Genomic DNA, 23979 nt, shown 5'->3' with positions numbered 1-23979 from the left:
CGCAGGCCGGCCCGGGACGTCGGGGGGTGTGGGAGTTGAGTGCGGCCGGGGTGGGGGCGGAGGCGGGGGTGTCAGACTGACAGCTCGGCTCCCGGGCGCTCATTGGGCGAGAAGCAGTCAGCGCGGCTCAGTCGGGCCGCCGGCTCCCGTGAAAGCCCCACTTTGTTGCGGGGGGGGGGGGTTAATTTTCCTCCTGGTTTAATAAATAATTATTGTATCTGCGAGAGGGGGTGGTGGGACCACCGACTCTTCAGCTCTTGCGCTGGAGGAGCGCGAACGATCGAGAACTCCAACCCACTGCAGGTAAGAGTTTCTTCGGGGGGTGGGCGTCTGTCCGGATCTCCTTCCCTGTACTGAACCTTCCCCCCACCCCCCCATAGGAAAAAACTCCTGCAAGTTGTGCATGTTTTGCAGGCCGGGGAAGGGACCCCCACCCCTTGGCGGGCCCGAGTGCCGCCATCCCGCCGACCGGGGAAGTTTCTCACTCGGGGGATTTTCAGTGAGACTTGGCCAAAACTTTCTCTCCGGAGGTTTCTTCGGTTGGTTCCTCCCTCCACCCGCCCCCTCCCGTCCCCCTCTCCCGCCGGGTTTGTTTTACCCTTTGGAGAGACGGCGGCGGCGGGGGGGGGGGGGGGGGGGGTGAGAGGCTGCCGCAGACCCGTCACTGGGGGAGGGGTCTCCTCCCTCGGGACCGGCAGCTTCCACAACTTTCCTGACGAGTAGGAACCCTTCACCTCCGGCACAGGGAGAGCGCTTCATCCACAGGAGCTTCGCTCGCTCGCTCCGTCAGGCAGGGGCGCGACTCCCGCATTAGCTTCCTGTGCTATTTCGTTTGCTTGCAGACATTTTTTTTCTGGAAGCTGCATTTGACCAAATGAAGAGGAATTTTTTTGAGGGGGAGGTGGCGTCTGGCTGCCCCAGTGAAGCGGGAGGGAGGGAGGAGAGGATCTCCATTTAGCGCTCAGGCTGAAGTGCCCGATGAGGAACCAGGAGCAGAGTTCTGTCGAATCCCCCGAGCTGTGTGTGTGTGTGTGGATGTGTGCCAGCCTGTGTGTGTATGTGTAAAACATTTTATAACAAGTTGCTTCCAGCTGTTCAACAGATCGCGTCTGCCAGCAAAAAAAGTCTGCGCTGGGGGACCATTGGCTGATTGGCGAGGATGTGAACCGCCTTTTTTTTGAGTGCGGCATTCATTCGGAGGAGACAGTCCGTTTCAGCGCCAGTTATTTTTCCATTGATTTATACAAAGCAAATAAAAAAAAAAGAAGCGGCGTAAATACTTGTAGTAAATCTGTGGGGAAATGTTTTTTCAGTCTCGACATCTCTTTGGTAGTTTAATACAGGCTGAGTTCCGTGCGTAGATCGTGACTGGCAGTTAACCCAATTAGTAAAAGTTCGCAACGTTTCCAGGAGGATTTAAAGCGCCTTCAAAAATGCGCAAAAAGAAAGTACTTTCGCTGGCTGCTGGCTGCTGACCCCCTCCCATATGGCGGAGATTGACGGTTCTACATTGTCGAACCGCGTCCCCTTTTGATTCTTGAAGCGGTTTCGGATCCGACTCGGTTTATTTGAAGAAAGTTAGCTGAATGTGACATCCCCGGAACGATGCCACAAGTGCATGCATGGTAAATGAAACCCGCCAAATATTCATGTCAATTAAAGTTGAAGTTTTAATAATTCAAGAATTATTTCTCCCTTTTCAAATTAAGCATTTGCAAATGTCCGCTGGATGAGTTGCAGTATTTCTCAAAGAAGATTCATAAATTCCTATAATTTAGTTGTCAGCTACCGGCAATCGCTCCCCCCAAAAAAAACACCACACATTTTTACCGTGATGTTCTCAGCTTAATTACACTGGGAGGATAATGGGAAGTGGCAGTTACCAAATTGCAGCTGTTTCTTGCCTGTAAAATAGAATCATGATTCTGTATTCTGTGACTGCGGAGATTTTATTTATTTTTATGATTTGTTTTGGGATGTTAATTTAACATTTAACCATAGAAGATCCCAAAGTCATCTTGTTTTACTTGGCTGTGCTTAATTCTTGCCTAAACGATTCTGTCTGTACAGTTGGACCAGAGGTTGCACTCCCGTGTTTTCAAAAAAAATAGTTTTAAGACTTAGTAGTTTGCATCTGCTGCCCTATTTGTAGTTGCTAATGGATTAAAATAACATTCTTGTTAAACATTCTTCATTTTGTACACTCAAGCATAAGAAATTTCCACACACCAGGAATGTGTTTGCTTACTATTTTTAAGATGGAATGTTTTAAAGAAAATAATTCGGTATGGCTCTTGTTATGGGCTTTTAGGTGATGTATCCCTTTCAGGTCTTCTGATATGGTTATGATTTAATTATAACACATTCAGTTTGGCCAAGAATAAATGAGAATCTTTTATGATGTTCTCCCACTTTCACTGCTTTTGTTTTGTGCTTCTTTGAAATATGCCAGTAGTCCAGGGAAGGAGCAAAACCAGAATTTTACACTTTGATGGCTTTGTCTTTGATATCTTGACAACAGAAGGCTCACAATTGCTTTATATACTGTAGGCAGTAACACGGAGCAGCAGACGAGTGCCTCAGTGCATTTGTGTTTAACTGCAGAAGAAATAGTGATGATAGCCAGCATGGGTTTTTATCAGTTTTCTAATCCCAGATCCCACAATACCTTGAGGGCACACCTCAGATCTAGGTAAAATCATTGTAGACTGTTCCTGTTTGCAGATATGCTGTGTTTTCCTGATTCCCAGCAACAATTTTATGAGCTCACAGTGCTTCCCGTTCTGTTTTTTTTGAAGTTCCAGCATTTGCTAAAGACAGCCCATTATGCCCTGTTCATTTTAAGATCTGCAGTATCCACTCACTCGAGAAAGATTTGGAACTTTCTATTTTTCTGTATGACTTTAAAAAAAAAGATAAATAGCAGATGTGCCATTTTTTTCTGAGGAAGTGTATCCAGTGGAAGTCATTGCACGATTTTCAAGCACCTAATGTCCCACTGCATTGCATCCCGTCTCCTAAGGCTCCTGACTACCTTGTGCATTTGCTAAATTTAGAAATGATTTTAGCATGTGTACTTTTGAATTCTGCATGAGTCTGTTTAGGAATGAGGAAATGGGTGAAAGCTATAATGTAGAACTCCAGTTGTCTGAAAAGTTAGCTAGTTCTGGGTTAAAGGAGGCAAATGTAGTGGTGGTGGGGGAGGAGTGGTCTGGTTAGATACCATTTAATAACCTATTCATTAGCTTCAAATTTTTATATCCATCTATCTGTCTTATGAAATATGTTCTTTAGTGCTCTGATACAGAAATTGTGACACGTTAAACCATTTTATAATGCAAATTATGCAGAGAGGCATGCTGAGGATCATTGCTGTTCAACAGTCAGTAAAAATTAATAAGTGTGTCAGGTTCCTTGCTATAGTAGGCAGTTATGAAGTATAATACACACATTAATAAGGTTTTACACCAGAGTTAATGTTTCAGTCATGCTATAATGTGATCTATTAAACGTATATTCCTAATGCCACAAAAAGACAGACTATCACTTATCTTAGGAAAGACCAATTAGTTTGCAACTGTGAATATGCTGCTGAATTTACTAGAAAACCATTATTAATCTACAGGGCATTAGTGTAAAATTTTCTGTGAAATAACTTCTGTTTCTTACATTCCACTGCATTGGAGTATGTAAGTAGCTTATTTCGTATTTGGCCACTACTAAAATTTAACTTTTATTCTCGGTTCCATTCCCTTTCATGATTGGTTTGAGATCATTCAAATACTTCTGGCCCCTTCTAAATGCATAATATGTTGGATTTTGTAAGCAATGTACACAGCAAAGTGCTGCACTGCATTGTTTATTTTGAAAGTGCTCAAATGTAATTACCCATGTGGCTGTTGAAAACCAGAACAGTAAAAAAAAGGTATTGTTGTTTAAGTATTATTGCGAAGGCATTACTTCTGTAGACTGTTAAGTAAAAAGGCAGATAGTCTTAAATCCTGTTTTTATGAATATAGATGTTTGGTAGTTGTTAATGGGTTTAAACATCCATTCTAAAGGTGATTAATTTTCTTATTGTGATACTTCAAGCATTGTAGTTACTCAGCCAGTAAAAATATGCAAAGGGAAAGTGCTGTTTACATTTTTTTAAAATCTGAACTGCATTCTGCAGTTTTTTTTGACAAAACCAGTTTTTCTACATTTATGTATAATTGGAGTAAAAATAAAGATGTTAGGATCACTGTTGTTCAGTTAAATCTAATTGACCGTTTTTCTTATCACAGAGGTTATTTTGTGGATTATGAAAGCTTTTTTGCCGCATTAGTTTTAGTTGGCTCTCAAACTCTGAACTTGTCTGCAATGCTTGTCAGCGTGGCTGGGTCATTAGTCATCCATGTATTAGTGATGCCTTGAGGCTGTGCACTCGGTCCTCCTTAACACCATTACAGATACAAAAGTATTTGTACTCTACCGACTTGTAGAATTACTGGTCAGAGTTCTGCCTGACTGACTCTGAGGTAAGCTTCTCTATGTCTCCAAGCTGAATATAATCGCCTTTGTCTTGCAGGGCTAAATTTGGCTGTAATAAATGGTGGAGAAAAAACTCAGTTTCCCTGTACAATTAGAGATACAGCATTGGAGCCACTTCTCTGATGCAGTATGTGGTTGGTGAGATGTGTAGTGCCCAGCTGGATTTTATTAAAAAGTATTGAAAAGAGCCATTTAGTAACTGGTTAAGTGAAAACAGAAAGATGTCAAATTGGCCTTGGCATTACGATATTGTTCATATTTATAGATACATAATTTTTATTGAAAATTAGATTTGCAATTTGGTTTTGAAATTGGTGATTATAGCCATCCAAAAAAAATTAAAATGCTTTCATAAAACGGAATGGAGACATGGCCCAGTAGATTTGTTTTTATGGTTTTTCTTCTTAGCAGAATGAGGGTGTAAATAAATATGTAGCAGTAAAGAATTCCAGTGGTTACTTCACTGTAAACTGTTGACTTATTATAAAAGACTGTAAATCTATTCATCTATCATGGGCACAGTATATTTTTTTAGTACTGCTGAAAATAGCAACGGTGTTTAAACATCTTCAGCTTAATGCACAGGTGTAACAGGTTTACATGTCAATTTATTTCACTGTCAAACTTTACACAAGAGAAAAATCTCCGGTCATAGGTGCTGTTGTAGTGCTTTTAATGCAGAGGTAATTTGAATAACTAAGAAGGACTTAAATGTCTTAAAACTTTTAGTGCTTGTGTATTTTGTAGTATACTTATTATCTTTTATTAAGTCTAATTGATATAATACGTGAAGACAAAAGCTTAGGATAATTACAGCAGTGAACCTTATTGAAATAAAAATTGTGTATGAGAAAAACAGTGATTTCCATCAGTGTGTAGTTAAAGGCATGTTAAGTGCACCAGACACTGATCTCTTATCCTTCTACCATGGATAGCTTGGTAATTACTTGTCGGTAATGCTTGAGTAATGATTGCAGCATGGTGGAGCACTGTATGAAACAAGGAGCATGAGTAATTAAAAGTGTTTTGATTTTCAGCCAGCGTTTAATATTTTATAGAAATGTTGAAATACTTCCTGCAGTGTTTCCTGCCATTGTGATGTTAGTTAAATGTTGCTGGTTATTGTTGCTAAAAGAGCTGAATGGTGTGTACAGAGGAAGTCTTAATTGAGGGAGGAAAAACCGTGAAGCGGAGCCAGGCTTAAGAATCACCTATTTTTGTTCTAGCTTCTGGCGAGTGGAAGAATTTGCTTTGGTGGGATCTGTTTTTTTTTCCCTGTTCTGTGAAACGGATGCCAATATTATAACATTTAGTCTTCCATTCTGGGTGTTTTAATGTTACAAATATTTCTTGATTTCACTTTTTAAAAAAAAATTGTTCCATAACAGTTGCAAAATTAAAACTACCTTTTCAGATAATCTGCATCTAGCTTTGGCAGTAGTCGTGCCTGTTGGAATAATTTAAACACTTGTATTATGCATTTAAGAGAAATGAAAATTTATCACGTTGTAGTGTCATAATTTAAACCAAAATTCTCAGATAACTGCCTCTCAGTAAAAGAGGTAATTTTTATTTAGTACTTGGAGCTAGGTTGTATATATGTACGTGTCATTTAGAGTGCTCGGTACTGTACTTGCAGAATATAATGACCTTGCATAGCTTGCATTTTATTTTGTTAACAGATTGCTTAGTATTTACCAATTGTATTTGCCTTAACATTCTGGGAATTTACTCACATGCTTTAGTATTTGCACTTTTATCCTGTAAGTGCATCCTCTAGCATGTAGCTTTCAAGATATATTTGGTTAATGTAAAATGGCCTACTTCTGCTTCTATTTCCTATGTTCTAATGAAGTACCAAATCAAATTTATAGCTTAATCATTAATCAATTTTAAAACTTCTAAGTAGATCAGAGAATTAAAATCTCATTAAGACTTGTACTAACTGCACGACTTTTTGTGACAGGCTTGTGGAGACTGTTTATGTAAAATAAGAGTTAACTTATTGAAGCCTTGAAATAAAATTGGAGCCCTGTAAAATAAAGGATTGCAGGGCTTGTACTTATTGCAATGAATGCTGCATCATGAAGAAAAAGCATTAAAACTTGCAGATTAAAATGTAGGATGTACTTTACAAATGTTTAATAACTGTGTTAGTTGGGGAGTTGGCTGGGGTGGTGTGATGTTAGGTTTAGGAGAAGGGGCTGGGGGTGGTAGTGGTGAGTTTGGGATCCGGGTGTAAGTGTTTGGGGGGAATATACGTGAGTGTATGTAGAATCAGGAGGGGTGCCTATTGGCTGGTCTGTGCGAGGAAGTTGTGATACCAGTATATGTATATAGGGATGTATGTAGGATGGCGGAGGGGGGGGGGGATGGAATGTTAGTAAACATTTAGTAAGCAAATAGCAGATTTTATTAAAAAATCTATTAATGGAACACAGGTATTTAATACAATCAAAATATGAATAGACGTCCATTAGACTTATTAAATCACATGTCACAAAGATTCCAATATCAATATGCTTACTATTGGCACAATAAAATTTGGTTTGTTCGATATACTTGTCTCTCAAGGTACTCATAAACCATGTAGATCAGTGTTTTATCGTCTATACAGATTAAGGTGAAAGGGGAAAGATTTAAAGGGAACCTAAGGGACAAATTTTTCACCGAGGGTGGTGGGTATATGGAACGAGCTGCCAGAGGAGGTGGGAGAGGCAGGAGCATTTTCAAAGGTTAAAAGACATTTGGTCAGGTACATGGGTAGGAAAGGTTTCTAGGGATATTGGCCAAGTGCAGGCAAGCGGGACTAAGCTCATGTAGGCACCTTGGTTGGCATGGATGAGTTGGGCAGATGGGCATGTTTCTGTGCTCTGTGATTCGATGATTGGCTATCTGTCTTATCTTGGTTATTGGGAGAAAGTATTTTGTGAGGAGGTGATATTGCTGTAAACGTCCTGTTGGGGATTTGACCACAGTCGTGTTTTTTAATGTTTCTCTGGGTATGCAGACAGCTAATGTGAATCAGAGTCATACCACATAATTTCCGGAAAAGACTGTTGTTTTTTTGTTAATATATCTCATGGAAATGCTATCATAAGGGAATGAAAACAGTCTAAGGGTCAAGACCATTCCTTAAATGTATGCTCTATTTAGATTAAAGTTAAAATAGAATATCATATTTACCTTTTTTACACCTTAATTTTACACTCTGGTATGAGGGACTAAGAGAGAATGGGCCAGATTGAACATTACCTGACACATGCCTCGTGGTAGTCCCCTCTGCTTACACCATTGTCTCAGTCATCTTTTGTGGCTATGCAGCTCTCAATGACCTTGCAGTCTCACTGCTGTGTCCATTCCATGGAGTGAGTATGCCCTGTGTGTACACCCTGAGCGCTATGTTAGCCCTCTAACAGCTTGCCCTATCTGAAGACTTTTTCACTGTTTCCAAATGCCTCTAATATTTAAATGATTTAAAATAATGTTTAATTGTATTAAAAAATATATTTACTTAAAAATGCATTAACCTGATACTAATTGGACACATACTGTGAAATAAAGAAAAAAACAAACAGCTTACCTAAACTCATCTTTTTATTGGAAGTCAGCAATTGTATTCAAGTAAATGGGGTCGGACAAGATGTGCCAGAATTGGTTGGTGTAAAGCTGATGGGCCAGATACAAAGTCTTGCTGAACTTTGGCCCATACTCTGCACTTGTGCTGTTGCAGTCACCCAAGCCAACTTCCATTTTATCTGGAGATAAAAAATGGGTCATGTATGCAGATATAGGATGTACAAATCTCCAGAGGAAGTGGGGAGAAAATAAACTTACCATGGCCTGCATTGTGATGGATCCCTTTCTGTGTAGATACATTGTGCTGTGTTTAGACCCTGTGTACTCAAACACTAAGTGCCACTATGCGCTGAGGTTCTTGCTGTTCTTGGTGTTGAGAAGAATGGGTTTTGTTGCTGCAGTTTGTTTCATCCAAGGGGACCCTGCTTTGCTGTCTGTCGTCATTGAAAAGTCTGTGCAGACAAACACCTTTGACAGGTCAATCAGTCATTAATCTTTTCTCCCCACAACAGAATACATTCTTATATTGACACTTACAGTGCATTTCAACAGCTGCACCAATCTTCAGTGCATCCCCTAGCACACAATCCTGGATCTTGAATGTGCCAGTCTGCAACTTTTGGCTGTGAATAGCTGGGTACATTGGAAGACCAGCAATTTTTGGGCAGAAGGTTGTTTTGGTGGATATCCCTGGGAATAACCCTTTGAGCTGAGTCTAGTGTTAAGCAGCTGCATTAGATGCATCTCAATAAAGAGCACTACAACTCTTTGTATATTTCCTTGGCAAACGCACAATCCAGAAAGAAATGGATGAAGGTCTCATCCCCACTTCAGCCACCTTGGGAGCAACATGCAGTGGTATTGAGATTCCAGCTATGCATGAAGGATCGGGTAGTGAAGACCATTCTCATTATCAGTCACGCAAGTTCTGCTGATGAGATGTTCTGCCAAGTGACACTGGTCTACTCAAAGACCCATCTGACAAGATCCACCATCTTTTTTTCCCTGCAGGGCCCTGAGGATGTTCCTCTGACCCCTCAGACCAGCACCTTCTTGAATGCTGTGGACTGTGGTGAGTCCGTGAACTGAGCAGGAGGTCAGATGCTCTTCTTTCTGACCCAAAGTATTTTTGACTTCTGTGACGCTGTGCTGTCAGCACTATCGTTCCCAATATACCAGGAGGAGGAGGTATGGGGTGTACTTCCCTGTTGACCTTTCACAAACTGAACTGTTAGCACATTGCCTCTATGTCATATATTCTTTATTAATAAAACAAATTATTTTGGTAAGGTAAGAGCATGCCAATAGCAGAAAAAGGCATACTTAAAAACGAGGTGCAAGCTTGGTGAACAGCAGGAACATGCAATAGATGGCAAAATAATACAGTTACTGACACAACAGCTTAAAGCTCTGCAGTCCAGCCACATCCATTCATGTATTGTGGTGATACTTGAAAGAAGTAATGGAGGAGAAGCTCCCTGAATGTCTCTGTCCTTGATCCTTGATGGTGCATTGCAACAAGTGAATGCAGAAGACAAGGATGAAGTATTTGCAACCGGACAGAATTGTGGAGTGATTAAATCCACCTAACCCTCAGCCTGATGTCCCCAAGATCAGAGAAGTCAAACTTCAGATAAATTAACTCACTCCAAGTGAAAGCAAGAAATTCCTGAGAGCACTGTTTACAACAAAGGCAATGAATATGATGACATTCAGGTTGTAATGCTGAAGAGCTGTGCTTCAGAACCAGCCATGCCAATGGCCAGGCTATTCCAGCAAGGCTCCAAAGCTGAGCATCTGTCCAACAATGTGGAAAATTGCCCATAAAGAGTGGGACAAATCCAACCCACCAAATACCGCATGATCAATGTACTCTCGATTACCCACTAAGTAATGAAGGATGTCATTGATAGTGCTGTAGGTGATGAGGCACCTCTTCAAGCAGCACTTATTCCCCAATATCCTATTTGGCTCCAAACTTCATTGGATCCTTTGACTAAACATAGAAGATCCAAATTCCGAAAGTGAGCATAACTGTTCTTGATAAGAACAGGACACTGAGTGTGGCGTCAAAGAAGCCTTAGTAAAGTTTTTGGGGATTGAGGGAAGATGGTGGTTCCTACCACAACTGGTAGGAATCCTGACTGGTGGAGAGCATTTTGGAGGTCAGTCATTCTGGCCTTGGTGCTTTTTTGTCAGGTGTCCTTCAGGGCTTCAGCAATGACCTTTGCTCCATCATAAGTTCAGAAGTTTGCTGTCAATTGCAGAATGTAAGTTTCATTTGTAATGCCTCCAGGATTGTAGTATGGAGACAAAAGAGACTGCAAATGCTGGAATCTGGCATAAAAAAACAAAATCTAGCTGCTCAAGGTGAAAGTCGATGTTTCAGGTTAAGGTACTTAAAAGATCTTAGAATTCAGGTTAAGAACCTGCATCAAGACCGAGAGGGAAGAGGAAAGATTGCCAGTAAAGAGCAGTAAAAGTGTGTGCGTGTGTTACGGGGGGGGGGGGGGGGGTGGTGGGAGGGTAGTGGGAGAGATGCTGGTAGGTGATAGATGGGACGGGGATGATGGCAGATGGAACCAGGTGAAGGAGGGGAATGAGACAGGTGAACAAAGGGAGAAGACAACCAGATGGATGGGTTGGTGTTGGGCGGAGAGCACCGAGGATGTGGGTTACCTGAGAAGAAGCTGCAGTGCTTGCCTGCATTGAGGACCTCAATGAAATTAAGATTTTTTGAAGAATACTAGATTAACAATTGGGCACTTCAGCGAGTAGCTCGCCATCAGATGCCCCAAAGCCTTTTTCACCCACTACAACGTGTAAATCGGAAATGTAATGGAATATTAACCACTTACCTGACTGAGTGCAACTGCGAGAACACTCCAAGTTCAGCGTTATACAAGGCAATGCAGCTTGCTTGATTGGAACCTCATCTCGTCCTTGAATTTTGGCTCCCTCCTGAATTAGTTACATTATGTACAATTTATCTTGTGCACTCAAGCAATTTGACACATTGAGTTGATCATATTGAATGGCTGGACAGGCTTGAGGGACCTGGTGGCATACTCCTGTTCCTATTTTCTTGTGTTTGTGTTCTTGCCTCAACTTCAACGGTACCTCACAAACCCATGATTTCTAATGCTAGGTTAGTAGTCATGTGGGAATGCTATTATCTGTATGCTGTCATTCAGTTAGCACGCCGCCTTAATTTGGAAATATATCATCAATCCAAGGACTACTGTACCACATTGACAGCTGTGATTCTAGGAGGCAACACACAACATCTTCTCAAGGTCAAGTGGGAATGGCCAATTAATGCTGTCATTGCTCATGATGCCCACACCCTGCTAAAGAATGCAAAATATCAGACCTAGTTGGTTACATTTCCAGTGGAAAATGTTTGTGGTGCTTTTGCCTTGGAAGTTAATTTAGATTACTTATTGGTTGCTAATTGATTCTTCATTGGTTTTACTTCTTAAAGGTTGGATCAAGTTTTCATATTACTCTAATTATTTTTTTACATATACAGGCTCAATGAAAAACATGTTGAGTTGCAGTGATTGAATTTGAAAGGTTGTGCATATTGCATATACTTAATAGTTAATTTTTAGATTTCTGATAACTACCCCTTGTCCTTTCCCATTATTCTGATATATAAATGGAATTATAAAACTGTGCTGCATGGAGTGAAGCCTCTTAGCTCAATGAGTCTGCTCTGATCCTTTTGCAGAACAACGAGTTGATACCACAATCCTGCACTTTTCTATGTCCCTGCACTTGTTTTCTTCAAATATTTGCAGGGATTGCTTTTAATTCTTAACCTAAACTTAGGGTTAGTTTTATAACTCAGTTTGCATGTAGGCTTGTTTCATTTTATTTAAGCTATTAACTACTTCACTGCCACATTCCGATGAAGTAATGAAGCGTTATGATGGTGAACATGTTTCCCTTCAAAACATTCAGGAGCTATGTTCAAATTACATATTCTAAGTATTATTTGAGATACTGAATTTGAAACAAAGTGGTGCAACTGGCTGTTTGTTTGAAGATTACGATGTTTTGCTCTTGTTATTGCAAACCAATTTGTCTTTGGCTAGAAAATCAAATATTCCAGTCACCTGACTGGGTACCAACAAAATAATGCCGGAAAGTGGAAAAATCTCGTTACAGTTCTGATTCAGGATCCAAAAGCAATTGCTTCATCTTATGAAGTGGTGAACTAAACCACAGAATACTCTGGGCAAACAGTGAAGATATGTATTTTTGGCGTGGAGTCAGCTTGAACCATTAGAGCAGAGACAAATGGCTGGCTTTCCTGAAAAGTGAGTGGAAGTTATAACATCAAGACTTTGAAGCAATCCTTCAAATCCTCTTTAAACCTTGGAATGCACATGTGTGCATCCAATCCTATAACTAAAGCTTCTTTCTATAAAGTTAGTCTTCTACTGAAAGTCTGCGTTGGCATATGTGAGCCTACGGAAATCAAGCAAACTTCTAAGCATAGTTTTATGCTCTGAACTCCACCTCTGAGGTCCACATGGCATGGAAATATCTGAAGTCTTGTTAGAATTACCCTGTTTAAGTTTGTAGCATATTGAAACTATAATCAGTCCAATAAGGTTTTATGGTTTTACAAAGAAATGTTTTTATACAGTTCCAGTTAGAACAGCCAGCCAGATGGAAATAGAAAGAGGAGCTGTACTCATCTTTTCAAATTAACAGTGTAGGATTTTGTTATGTGCAGTTGAATATTATGACCACTATTCTGCTGGACTGTGCAGGGATTTATTTTTTGTTGAGGTACGTCTGTGCATGTATGTGTATTTTTCCTTCATACTTTGCCATTTTTTTTCCTTGATTTTAGCCGGTTTCCGATTAAATATTGTCCTCTGTGGAGCATGTCATTCATAGCACTTGGTTGGAATTTTTTTCCCCATTAAGTTTTTTGCCACCTGCTATTCTGAATAATATTTTGTCACATGGCCATGGTGAAGACCTTAAAAAATATTATGAAAAGAAGTGCTGCAGGTGATTTGTAGAATGGTTGCAGTGTTGTTTCAGTGTGCAGTTAAGAGCACCCAGAATTCTAAGATCTTTTAAGTATTAAATAACTATTTTAACAGAATGTGATAGGCATGTGTGCAATGCCAGTGTGGTTTAAAAAAAAATGTAAGGATACAATTGTGGATTAAGCTTTGAACATTAATTAAAACACTGCATGTTGTGTGGAGCCATCCCTATTTTTAAATTACAACCAGTTTATCAATATTTTGTGAGCGAGTGCAACTATCAGATTTTTCTGTTATCCGTAGTTGCTTGTAAATAAAGCAATTTGGATAATTTGATTTATTTTTAAATTAACTAGAAAACTGGTGGTATGCTTCTATTGTCAGTACTGGCCCTTAGTTTAAGCAGCAGTTGCAAACATAAAATAAACAAAGCAGTAGCAGGATCTCACTTCAGCTTCGTTGACTGATCATTTATATTTTTCAGTTTCAGGATTTCTAAATGCTTCTTATTGCAAGGTGCCCATAAACACCACTTCGTTAGCCAATGACTTGGAGTTAGGGTGGCACTTGCAACAAACAGTTTGCAGGAAAAAAAGTCTATTTACTCAGTAAAAGAAATCTGTTTAAAGAGTTCAAAACAGCACGAGAGTCACTGAATTGCAGCAAATTTAAGAGCAAAACTGGGTGGATGCAGAGGGCAGAATGAGATGACCCTCTGCACCAGGGAGGCCTCAATGAGGCATAGCACGGCCTCTGTGGCAAATAGGCCATTGGTGGCATACAGCTGAGGCCCTGTGCCCAGAATAATTTTATAGAGGGTTCAGAGAAGATTTACGAGGATGATTACCGGAATGAAAGGGCTTACTTATGATGAGCATTTGTCGGCTCTTGGACTGTATTCATTGGAGTACAGAAGAATGAGAGGGGACCTCTTAGAAACATTTAGAATGTTGAAAGGACTGGACAGAGTAGATGTGGTTAAGCTGTTTCCCCTGGTGGGTGAGTCCAGGACTAGAGGGCACAATCTTAGAATTAGAGGGTACCGGTTTAAAACAGAAATGAAGAGAAATTTCTTTAGCCAGAGGGTCGTGGATTTATGTACAGCTGTGGAGGCCCGATCATTGGGGGTGTTTAAGGAGGAGATTGATAGGTATCTAATTAGTCAAGGGATCAAGGGATATGGGGAAAAGGCTGGGAATTGGGTCTAGATGGGAGAATAGTTTAGCTCATGGTGAGGTAGTGGAGCAGACTCGATGGGCCGAATGGCCTACTTCTCCTTTGTCTTGTGATCTTGTTAACAGGTACATGGCAGGGGGCAGAGTTTCGCCTCCTGTCTAAGCTATCCAGGTTTTGTTGCAGTTTTTAAATCTCTCTGCTGTTCATATATATTGAAACATTATGTTTTAAAAATAATCACAAGATAAAAGTTATTTAGCTTGATTAAAATATTTAAAACAGATCAAATTACCATGAAATTGTTAAAATGAAATGCGTTTAAAAGAAATAACAAACTACCTTTTCCTGACCTCCAGCTGGCAACCTCCATTCAAGTGAATGGGGACTCCTTTTCTCTGTCACGTTTCTCTGGCACCAATTGCAAAGGTGGATTCCCCAGCATAATTGGCTCTACAGTTGGACCCTGGGGGCTACATAAGTCCAGGATTTACTTACCTGGGTATCACAGCCAGCATAGGTAGGGCCAGTGTCTCCTGATTGAAAGCAGGAAGTAGTGTTTCAGTGAAGAGCAGTGTGAGGAAAATAGTCATGTAATAGAAAATATATTCACAAAACTAGTCCCATCACCTATCGCAGTGCTGTGTACTGGGCTGACTAACGAGGAAGTCAGTCAGTCATTTCTGCTCTGGCTAGGAATAGTGGAGTCACTATGTGTAATCTTCTAATTGCCATTATTTTCTACGTTGGCTTAGTTGCGTCATGCTGTGACATAACATCAAAAAGAACTGTATGCTGTTTGCTTTCCCAAGCATTTTTTGGACGAGTTGACTGTCTTAGCATTCTTTCTCTTCTCTTCCGTCCCTTCATCCTGTCACGAACCAGCAACAAAAGAAACACACTGAGCATGATTCAGTGTTAAAAACTATTTTATTAATTACTACTTATGATAATACGTAAAATAAAAGTAAAAATGTTAGTATGTTAGAATTCAAAAATGTTAAACCTCGAACATTAACCCCAAAACTAAACTCGTCGTGTGTGTGTGTGTGGCAAAGTCCCAAACTCCCAGTTCCGGAATGGTTCTTAAAGTTCAGTTCCGCAAGCCATAAGGTGAAACATGAGCAAGGGCTTCTTCAACAACCACCGTTGTCTGAAGATTAGACGTAGAGAAACATAGAGAGAGTAAATACGAAATCCAAATGTTCCACGATGGAACCCAAATGACACTCCAGTGTTTACTCGGTAGTGACTTCCTCACCCCAAAAAGCATCCGAATCGTGGTCGTCCACACACAAATACCTGTTTCCTTCTACAGGTCAGCAACAAAGTGAACTCCACTGGATTACTTCCAACTTCCATACATGGATTTCAGTGGCAGACATAGTTATTGTTTCTCATCCATCGATAGAGAACACCAGCAGGCTGGAGTCTCTCTCCCTTCTCTCTCTCCTCTCTTCCTCTTCTTCTAACGTCTTCAACAACGTCATTACGTCCTTTAACTTCTATTGACGTAAGCACGCCACACACACACACACACACACACACACACACACACACACACACACACACACACACACACACTCTCTCTATCTTAAAGGGAATTTCACTGAGTCCGTAACAATCCTCATTCCTATTAAAATCTTACTCACTAAGACATTCTGTAACCTCACCTTTTCTCCTTTATTGTGACACCAAATCAACGGCTTTTAGAAAGAGTGGCAGCACATTTTGGCTAATACCTGGCCTTGAATGAATAATTCAAATTACCAAGTGAATCGTTATTGTTGCCAGTCTTAATTCTTAATGGAAATTAAGTTCTAACATTAACTTATTAAGAAGTTGTAAAATTTTTTTGTATTTCTCTATGTTATTTGCGTAGGTGGGGGAGAACTACACTGGATATAATTCCCATTGATTTAGTGAAGATGCTGATTTGATTTAGTTGCATTATAAATGATCGTGATTTGATGTAGTTAGGGATAGGTTCCTACAGATGTTGGATTAAGATAGTTTTTAAAATAATATATTAATTTATAAATACATCATTTCAGGATAGAACATTACAATACAGGCCCTTTGGCCCATAATGTTGTGCCGACATTTTATCCTGCTCTAAGAGCTAGCTAATCCTTCCCTCCCATATAGCCTTCCATTTCTCTATCATTCATGTGTCTATCTAAGAGTCTCTTAAAAGTCCCTAATGTATCTGCCCCCACAACCTCTGCCGGCAGTGTGTTCCACACACCCACCACTCTCTGTGTAAAAAAAAAACTTACCCATGACATCCCCCTTGCATCTTCTTCCAATCACCTTAAAATTATGTCCTCTCGTGTTAGCCATTGTCATCCTGGGAAAAAGACTCTGACTGTCCACTCGATCTATACCTCTAATCATCTTGTACACTCTATCACTCTCATCCTCCTTCTCTCCAAAGAGAAAAGCCCTAGCTCGCTCAACCTATCCTCATAAGACATGCTCTCCAATCCAGGCAGCATCCTGGTAAATCTCCTCTGCACCCTCTCTAAAGCTTCCTCATCCTTCCAATAATGAGGCGACCAGAACTGAACACAATACTCCAAGTGTGGTCTAACCAAGTTTTATGGAACTGAAATATTACCTTGCGGCTCTTGAACTCAATACCCCGACTAATGAAGGCCAACTCACCATACACCTTCTTAACAACCCTATCGACCTGCACGGCAACCTTGAGAGTATGGACGTGGTCCCCAAGATCCCTCTGTTCCTCCATACTGCTAAAAGTCCTGCCACTAACCTTGTATTCTGCCTTCGAATTCAATCTCCCGAAGTGTATCATAGAACCATAGAAAACTACAGCACAGAAAACAGGCCATTTGGCCCTTCTAGTCTGTGCTGAAACATTATTCTGCTAGTCCCATTTACCTGCCCCCAGCCCATACCCCTCCAGACCTCTCTCGTCCATGTATCTATCCAATTTACTCTTAAAAGTTAAGAGCGAGCCCGCATTTACCACATCAGATGGCAGCCCATTCCACACTCCCACCACTCTTTGAGTGAAGCAGTTCCCTCTAATGTTCCCCCTAAACCTTTCCCCTTTCACCCTAAAGCCATGTCCTCTTGTACTTATCTCTTCTAATCTAGGTGGAAAGAGCCTACTTGCATTAACTCTGTCTATGCCCCTCATCATTTTGTAATCACTTCACACTTATCCGGGTTGAACTCCATTTGCCACTTCTCAGCCCAGGTCTGCATTCTATCAATATCCTGTTGTAATCTACAGGAATCTTCTACACTATCCACAACACCACCAACCTTTGTATCATCAGCAGACTTACTAAACCACCATTCCACATCCTCATCCAAGTCATTTTAAAAAAAAATCACTAAGAGCAGGGGTCCCAGAACAGATCCCTGCGGAACACCACTGGTCACCGACCTCCAGGCAGAATGTGCTCCATCTGCCACCACCCACTGTCTTCGATGAGCGAGCCAATTCTGAATCTACACCACCAAGTTTCCCTGGATCCCATGCATTCTGACTTTCTGAATGAGCCTTCCATGAGGAACCTTATCAAAGGATCTGCCCTTAATGCCATTTCTAACCATTAGCATTTATGGAGAATGGATAAGGGACTTGTGAATTTCACACTATAGTTACAGCATGGAAGGAGACCATTTGACCCCTGGGATGAGAGGATTGTCACACCAAGGGAGACTAAATAGTTGGGGCTTGTATTCGTTGCAGTTTAGAAGAATGAGGAAGTGACCGTACTTAAACACTCAAGATCCTAAGGGGGCTTGACAGGGTAGATGTTGGGGTGTTTTTATGAGTGGGAGAGTCTTGAATAAGGGGACATATGGGGCTGGTCATTTAAAGCTGAAGTACGTAAAAATGTCTTCTCACAGAGGATGGTTAATTTCTGGACTTCTTTGTCCCAGTGGATGGTGGAAGCTGGATCATTAGAAGTATTTAATGTGGAGGTGATAGATTGAGGAATAGGGGGATCTGGAAATATGGTGCAGAAGAAGAGTTGAGGCCAGTAGAGATCAGCCATGGCTATGTTGAATGTCAGGGCAGGCTTGAAGGGCTTGATGGCCTCCTGCTCCTATTTTATTGTGTTTTTGTGAGTTTGTACCAGTTCTACACCAGAGCACTCAAGCTTACTCCCACTCGTTGTTCTTTCCCTATAGCTGGATAAATTATTTCCTTTGAATTATTTAATTTCATCAAGTAATTTTTTGAATTCTACTGTTGAATCTGCCATTACTATGACCTCTGGCAATGTATACCAGACCATAATCACCCACTGATTACAAAATACTTCCAGCCTATTTTTTTGCCAGTTTCCTTCATCTTGTGTTCCTAGCTCTTGATTATTTCAGTGGGAAGTTAGAAGAGAGAAAACTGTTCATGATTTTACTCATTTCTTCCTGCAAACTCCTCTGCTCCAAAAAGAAAAACCTTTTCCAAATAACTGAAAGCCCTCATCTCTGGAATCAATTTGGCAAATCTCTTCAGCACCCTCTTTCCTAGTGTTTGGCTCCCAGAACTGAGCCATTGATTTAAATTATTGGTTTACATAAATTTGTTGTTACTTGACCTTTCACTTTGAAATTGGCTCTCAATGTGATGTGATTTTAGTGTGCTTTCTGTGTTCAATTATAAGTAATACAGATATGTGTTTAAAAAGTGTTGTTTCCATTTTGATGCTTGTCAGAGGATGAAAGACAAAATAAACATGCAACACACACAAAATGCTGGAGGAACTCAGCAGGTCAGGCAGCATCTGTGAAGGGAAATGAACAGTCGCCGTTTCGGACCAAGACCCTTCAAGAGTCCCAATGAAGGGTCTCGGCCCGAAACGTTGACTGTTCATTTCCCTCCATAGATGCTGCCTGACCCGCTGAGTTCCTCCGGCATTTTGTGTGTGTGGCTCTAGATTTCCAGCATCTGCAGAATCTCTTGTGTCTCCATAATAAATTGTTGCTTGCTTGAATGGTAATTGAGACTTCATTTGATTGTTTCCTTTGTAAATTGTTGTGAACTATTGATCAGTGCTACCTTGGACTCAGAAATAATTTACTCTTTTTGTTTTAGTTTTATCTCTTTACATTGAATTTTTCTTTCAGATACTTAAAGTCAAGTTTGGTTTCATTCAACAAAAATAACATTATTCCTTGCACTGATCCAGAATTAAGGACACCCTTCATTCTGTTGATTAGCGGTCACCATCTGAATTCCAGTTGAATTGGAAGTATATTTCTCTGATTAGATTTGGCTTTATATGTTTTGTTTTTCAAGATTTACTTCTGTGTTGTTCTAAGATTTTATTCCTGTCACAATCTCTATAATTTTGTTCTTAAAATTAAGCACAGCAAGGCTTGCAGTCTTGAATCATGGAAATATACTTTTTAAGAACAAATTAAAATGCACTGAAAACTGTGGATTTATTTGATTAGATTCTGCAGTGAAGTAGAATATAGAATAAAGGACATCATTCTAATAGGGGTGCAGGAGCAGATGGACCTGGAATATGGACTTCCAGAGGCTTTTGATAAGATGCTGCAATGCTTATCAGCAAAGTTGAAGCACATGGCATAACAGGGACATTGATGTCATGGATATGAAGTTGTCTCTGTAACATGCAACAGAGAGAAGTGGTAAATGGTTGTTTCATGGATTGGAGGAATGTCAATAATGGCATTCTCTGGAGAGCAATGTTAGGGCCATTTCTTTTTTTGATCTGTATTAGTGACCTAGACTTGGGAGTCTGTGCCACAATTGCTAAATTTATGGATGACATAAAACTTGGCAATATTGTAGATTGCAAAGAAGATGGTGATAAGTTGTAGAAGGCTGACAGGATGGGCAGACACGTGGCAGATAAAGTTTAATGCAGAGGTATATGAGGTGATGCATTTTAGTAGGAAGCATGAGGAGAGGCATTATAGAATAAAGGTCATCATTCTAATGGGGGTGCAGGAGCAGATGGACCTGGAATATGGTCACAAGACATTGGCATGGCAGGTGGTTACTAAGGCCTTCAGAAGCCTTTTCTTAGCTGGCACAAACAGCATCTGCTTCAGCCCAGCACAGACATTTCCTTTGTTCTCTCCGCTTCCCTGTGCCTTTGCTGTAACTTAAAACATTTCTGTTTTCTCACTCTTCCAGTTTTGATGAAAGGTCAATGATCGAAAATGCATTTCTTTCACTCCCTACAGATGCTGCCCAATCTCCCGAGTATCTTCAGTATTTTCTGTCTCAGATTTCCAGTATCTGCATTTTTTTTGCTTCATGGACCTATGTTTGAATATAGTTTAGAAAGTCTATACTTGCTGTGATGTGAGTGTGATGCTTTGAGGTGGATTGAACTTGGTGATTCTGATCTTGGATAGGCTGAAAAATACTGAAGCTGCCAGCAATTGGCACATGCCAGCAATTGATTATTTGATTTGAGACCCAATAAAATCTACTGGTGAAGGAAATGGAAAACTCGTATGGCTGAAATCAGCAGGTTTATGTTGAAATTATTAGTCTTCCCAGCAGACATGAATTGGCTTGCTTTGGGGAGGTCGGACCTGATGAAGATGCCACCATGCCCCCTCCGTAATTCTTGAATGACAAAGCCAAAAATTGATCTGACTACAAGTTCAGGGCAACCTCATACATTTTCATGCTTGAATTTTTAAGCTGTTTATCATTAAGTCATAGACCCATACAGCACAGAAACAGGCCCTTCGGTCCAACTCATCCATGCTGACGAAAGTCCTGAGCTAGTCCCATTTGCCTGCACTTGGCCCATATCCCTCTCAACTTTTCCTATCCATGAACCTGTCCAAATGTCTTTTAAATGTTGTAATTGTACCCACCTCTACCACTTCCTCTAGCAGTTTGTTCCATATACTTACCACCCTCTGTGTCAAAAATTTGCCCCTCAGGTCCCCTTTAAATCTTTCCCTTCTCACCTTAAACCTATGCCCTCAAGTTTTAGACTCCCCGACCCTGGGGGAAAAAGACTGACCATCCTTCTTATCTATGTCCCTCAGAATTTTATAGACCTCCTATAAGGTCACCCCTCAGTTCCATGGAAAACAGCCCCAGCCTATCCAGTCTCTCCTTATAACTCAAGCCCTCTGATCCGGGCAACATCCTTGTGAATCTTTTCTGCACCCTCTCTATATTAATTACATAATTCTTCTGGTATGGTGACGAGAACTACACACGATATTCCAGCTGTGGTCTCACCAACATCTTGTACAGCTGTAACATGACATACCAGTTCTTGTACTCAGTGCCCTGACTGATGAAGCATGTACCTTCTTCACCACCTTGTCTAGGTGTGTCGCCACTTTCAGAGAACCGTGTACTTGTACCTCTAGGTCTCTCTGTTGTACAACACTCACCAGGACCCTTTTCATTTGCCCATGAGCCAGTCTGAGAGTTATTACGTGATCTCCATTTTCAACTGTTCTTTCGTTGTATAGCCAGTTGTCTCTGGTCTTTTTTACATGTGTATTATTTTGCTGTTGATTTCATTCTGTAACTTCTTTCATATTACACACTCTCAATTCCAATTGTATAGTCTACCGGCCCGAGTCATAACACCTTTACCTTTTATGTCTCTTTAATGGAGAAATGAAAACCTCTTTTTGAATTCTTCAGATTTTTTTCGTATCTTAGGCCGGAATCACTTCTGACACTTGGCATTCATCAAATGTTATCAGGTTATTGACTTTCTTCAGCATCTGATTTGAACCTCAGTGCTTGAAACATTCATTCAAGTTGCTTTTTGTTTTTTTTAAATTTTCACGTCGGTGTCTTTCTTCTCAATAATTCTTGGAGTTCCCTATAAAGAAAAAGTCCATCCAAGACTTGTTCATATTTTCTAGGTTCTTCTAGTCTCTTTTCATTTTCTTGAGTGCATGGTACCAAAAAATATGTATTAAAAATGGCATGATCTGTTTTTGGAGTATTAATCTTCTGTTAATGCGATACCCTGATTTGAGTTGAAAGAGATGATTGCAGTGTTGGCTCTCAATGAGTGTGCAACAAGTATTGCATTTTTCTTGCCAAATATCTTCTTATATGGCAACCATTGTGACTCCTGATAGGTGCCTTTGACTCACATTTAGCAGCCTGCAGTCTGCCATGCAGCAAATGAAACAGGGCTTCCTCCCATGAGGCACCCACCCCTTGACAGACAGACAGCAGAAACGTGCAGAACGATGGTGCAGGCATAAAGGAGAGTCCTTAAATATTCTGAGGGAGATCTTGATGGAATGGATCTGCCAGCAGAGATTCTTGAAGTGCTGGTAGGTCCAGGAGCCCTGCTGGTGTGGTCATCAGAAGAGTTTGCCAGGAGTTGGCTGATGTTCTGCCCTCCTGGAGTGAGGCATCCCGTACACTGGAACAATGCAGAAAGAAATGCCGTGACCCTACTAGAAATACCGAAGTGAGTTCTACAGCAGCTCTGTGGTATTACTCCTTCATTTATACTGTTGCCAACTTAGTGCAGGTGCATGCCCATCATTGCCAATAAATGTAGTATGTTATCACTTTGATAGTGCTTCAAACCTCATCAAAGATCATCAATGCAGGATTGAGGCCACTAGGGTGGGAGGAGGGTGGTCCTCTCAAGCTCGGCATCCCACCAGGCTGAAAGAGGGTCCTTCTTCTCATAAGCGGAGCCACTGAGGGCTATATATAAGCAAGAACAGAGTCTGCAAGGAATCTGCTAGTGTGTGCATCAATCATGTATCATCATCATCATCATCATAAATTGATTAATATGCTGGTCTTCACATAGAAAGTTGGTTTGGTTGCAGATTGTTATGCCTTGCCTTAGTAGGGTATGAGGAGAAAGCCACTGTTTCTTCCTTTATTGATGTGGATGAGCCGGAATAGAAGGATTAATGCTTAAGATCCCTGGACATGCCATTGGGAAAATGTTGGAAACAGTAGGTGTGTGGTTTGGGCTGCATCAGATCAGATCTGGTCCTCTTAGAGTTCCACTGGTTTGGAAGAGCCAGACATTTCTGACCAGCCCCCTCCCCCCCCCATCACCCCCCCCCCCCCCCTTACTACACGAGGGCAGCATTTCTCCTCCCACTACTGCTTCTGAGGCAACTGATTCACATACATCCCACAGACAGCCGTCGATACCCAACTTCAACTGATGGAGTGCAGCAGACTGAAGCTACATCATCGAGGGCAAGGTTTTCTCGTGGCCATCTGTCACAGACGTTGACAGAATCTCCAAAGGAATGGGAGTAGCCTTCCAGCCGCCTGGTTTACATGGAAAGTGTGGGGAGGTTCTGAATGACATGTGGCTTGGCTACCTCAAGCTTAGACATCACGGAGCTTCACTAAAGCAATTTTAAAACAAACACTATGACTTTTATTTAAACTGTTGAATTATATTTCACTTATAATTATTCACTTTTCCATTTAAAACTATTCTGAATACACATTGCAAATGAAATATTTTCTTTGTGGGCCCATATGATCTTCCCAGATTTAGTCCAAAGTCACACTGGTCTTGGAACTTCAGCCACACATTGAGCTGAATGACTCAAGGCAATTACCTCGTACAGAAAGTTAATGTGCAGAAATGGAGTAGATTCGTTATACTGCTATGATCCTCACTCTAATTGCAATATTACAGAACTCTAGTCCTAAATGACCAGCTCCTTGAAACTT

At 40.8% G+C, this 23979-nt stretch overlaps 1 protein-coding gene across 1 annotated transcript in view; it reads left to right on the top strand.

The window, feature by feature from the left end:
- Nucleotides 1-174: 174 nt before the first annotated feature.
- Nucleotides 175-23979, top strand: part of gli3 (GLI family zinc finger 3) — a 365376-nt gene continuing 341571 nt past the window's right edge. Inside the window, exon 1 of the mRNA XM_052022712.1 lies at nt 175-303. The gene's annotated coding sequence lies outside the window, so the exon portion shown is untranslated. The remainder of the gene's footprint in view (nt 304-23979) is intronic.

This window comes from Pristis pectinata, chromosome 9 (assembly GCF_009764475.1).
Source record: "Pristis pectinata isolate sPriPec2 chromosome 9, sPriPec2.1.pri, whole genome shotgun sequence".
NCBI classification, from domain to species: Eukaryota; Metazoa; Chordata; class Chondrichthyes; order Rhinopristiformes; family Pristidae; genus Pristis; species Pristis pectinata.
This window is presented reverse-complemented; position numbering and strand designations above follow the sequence as displayed.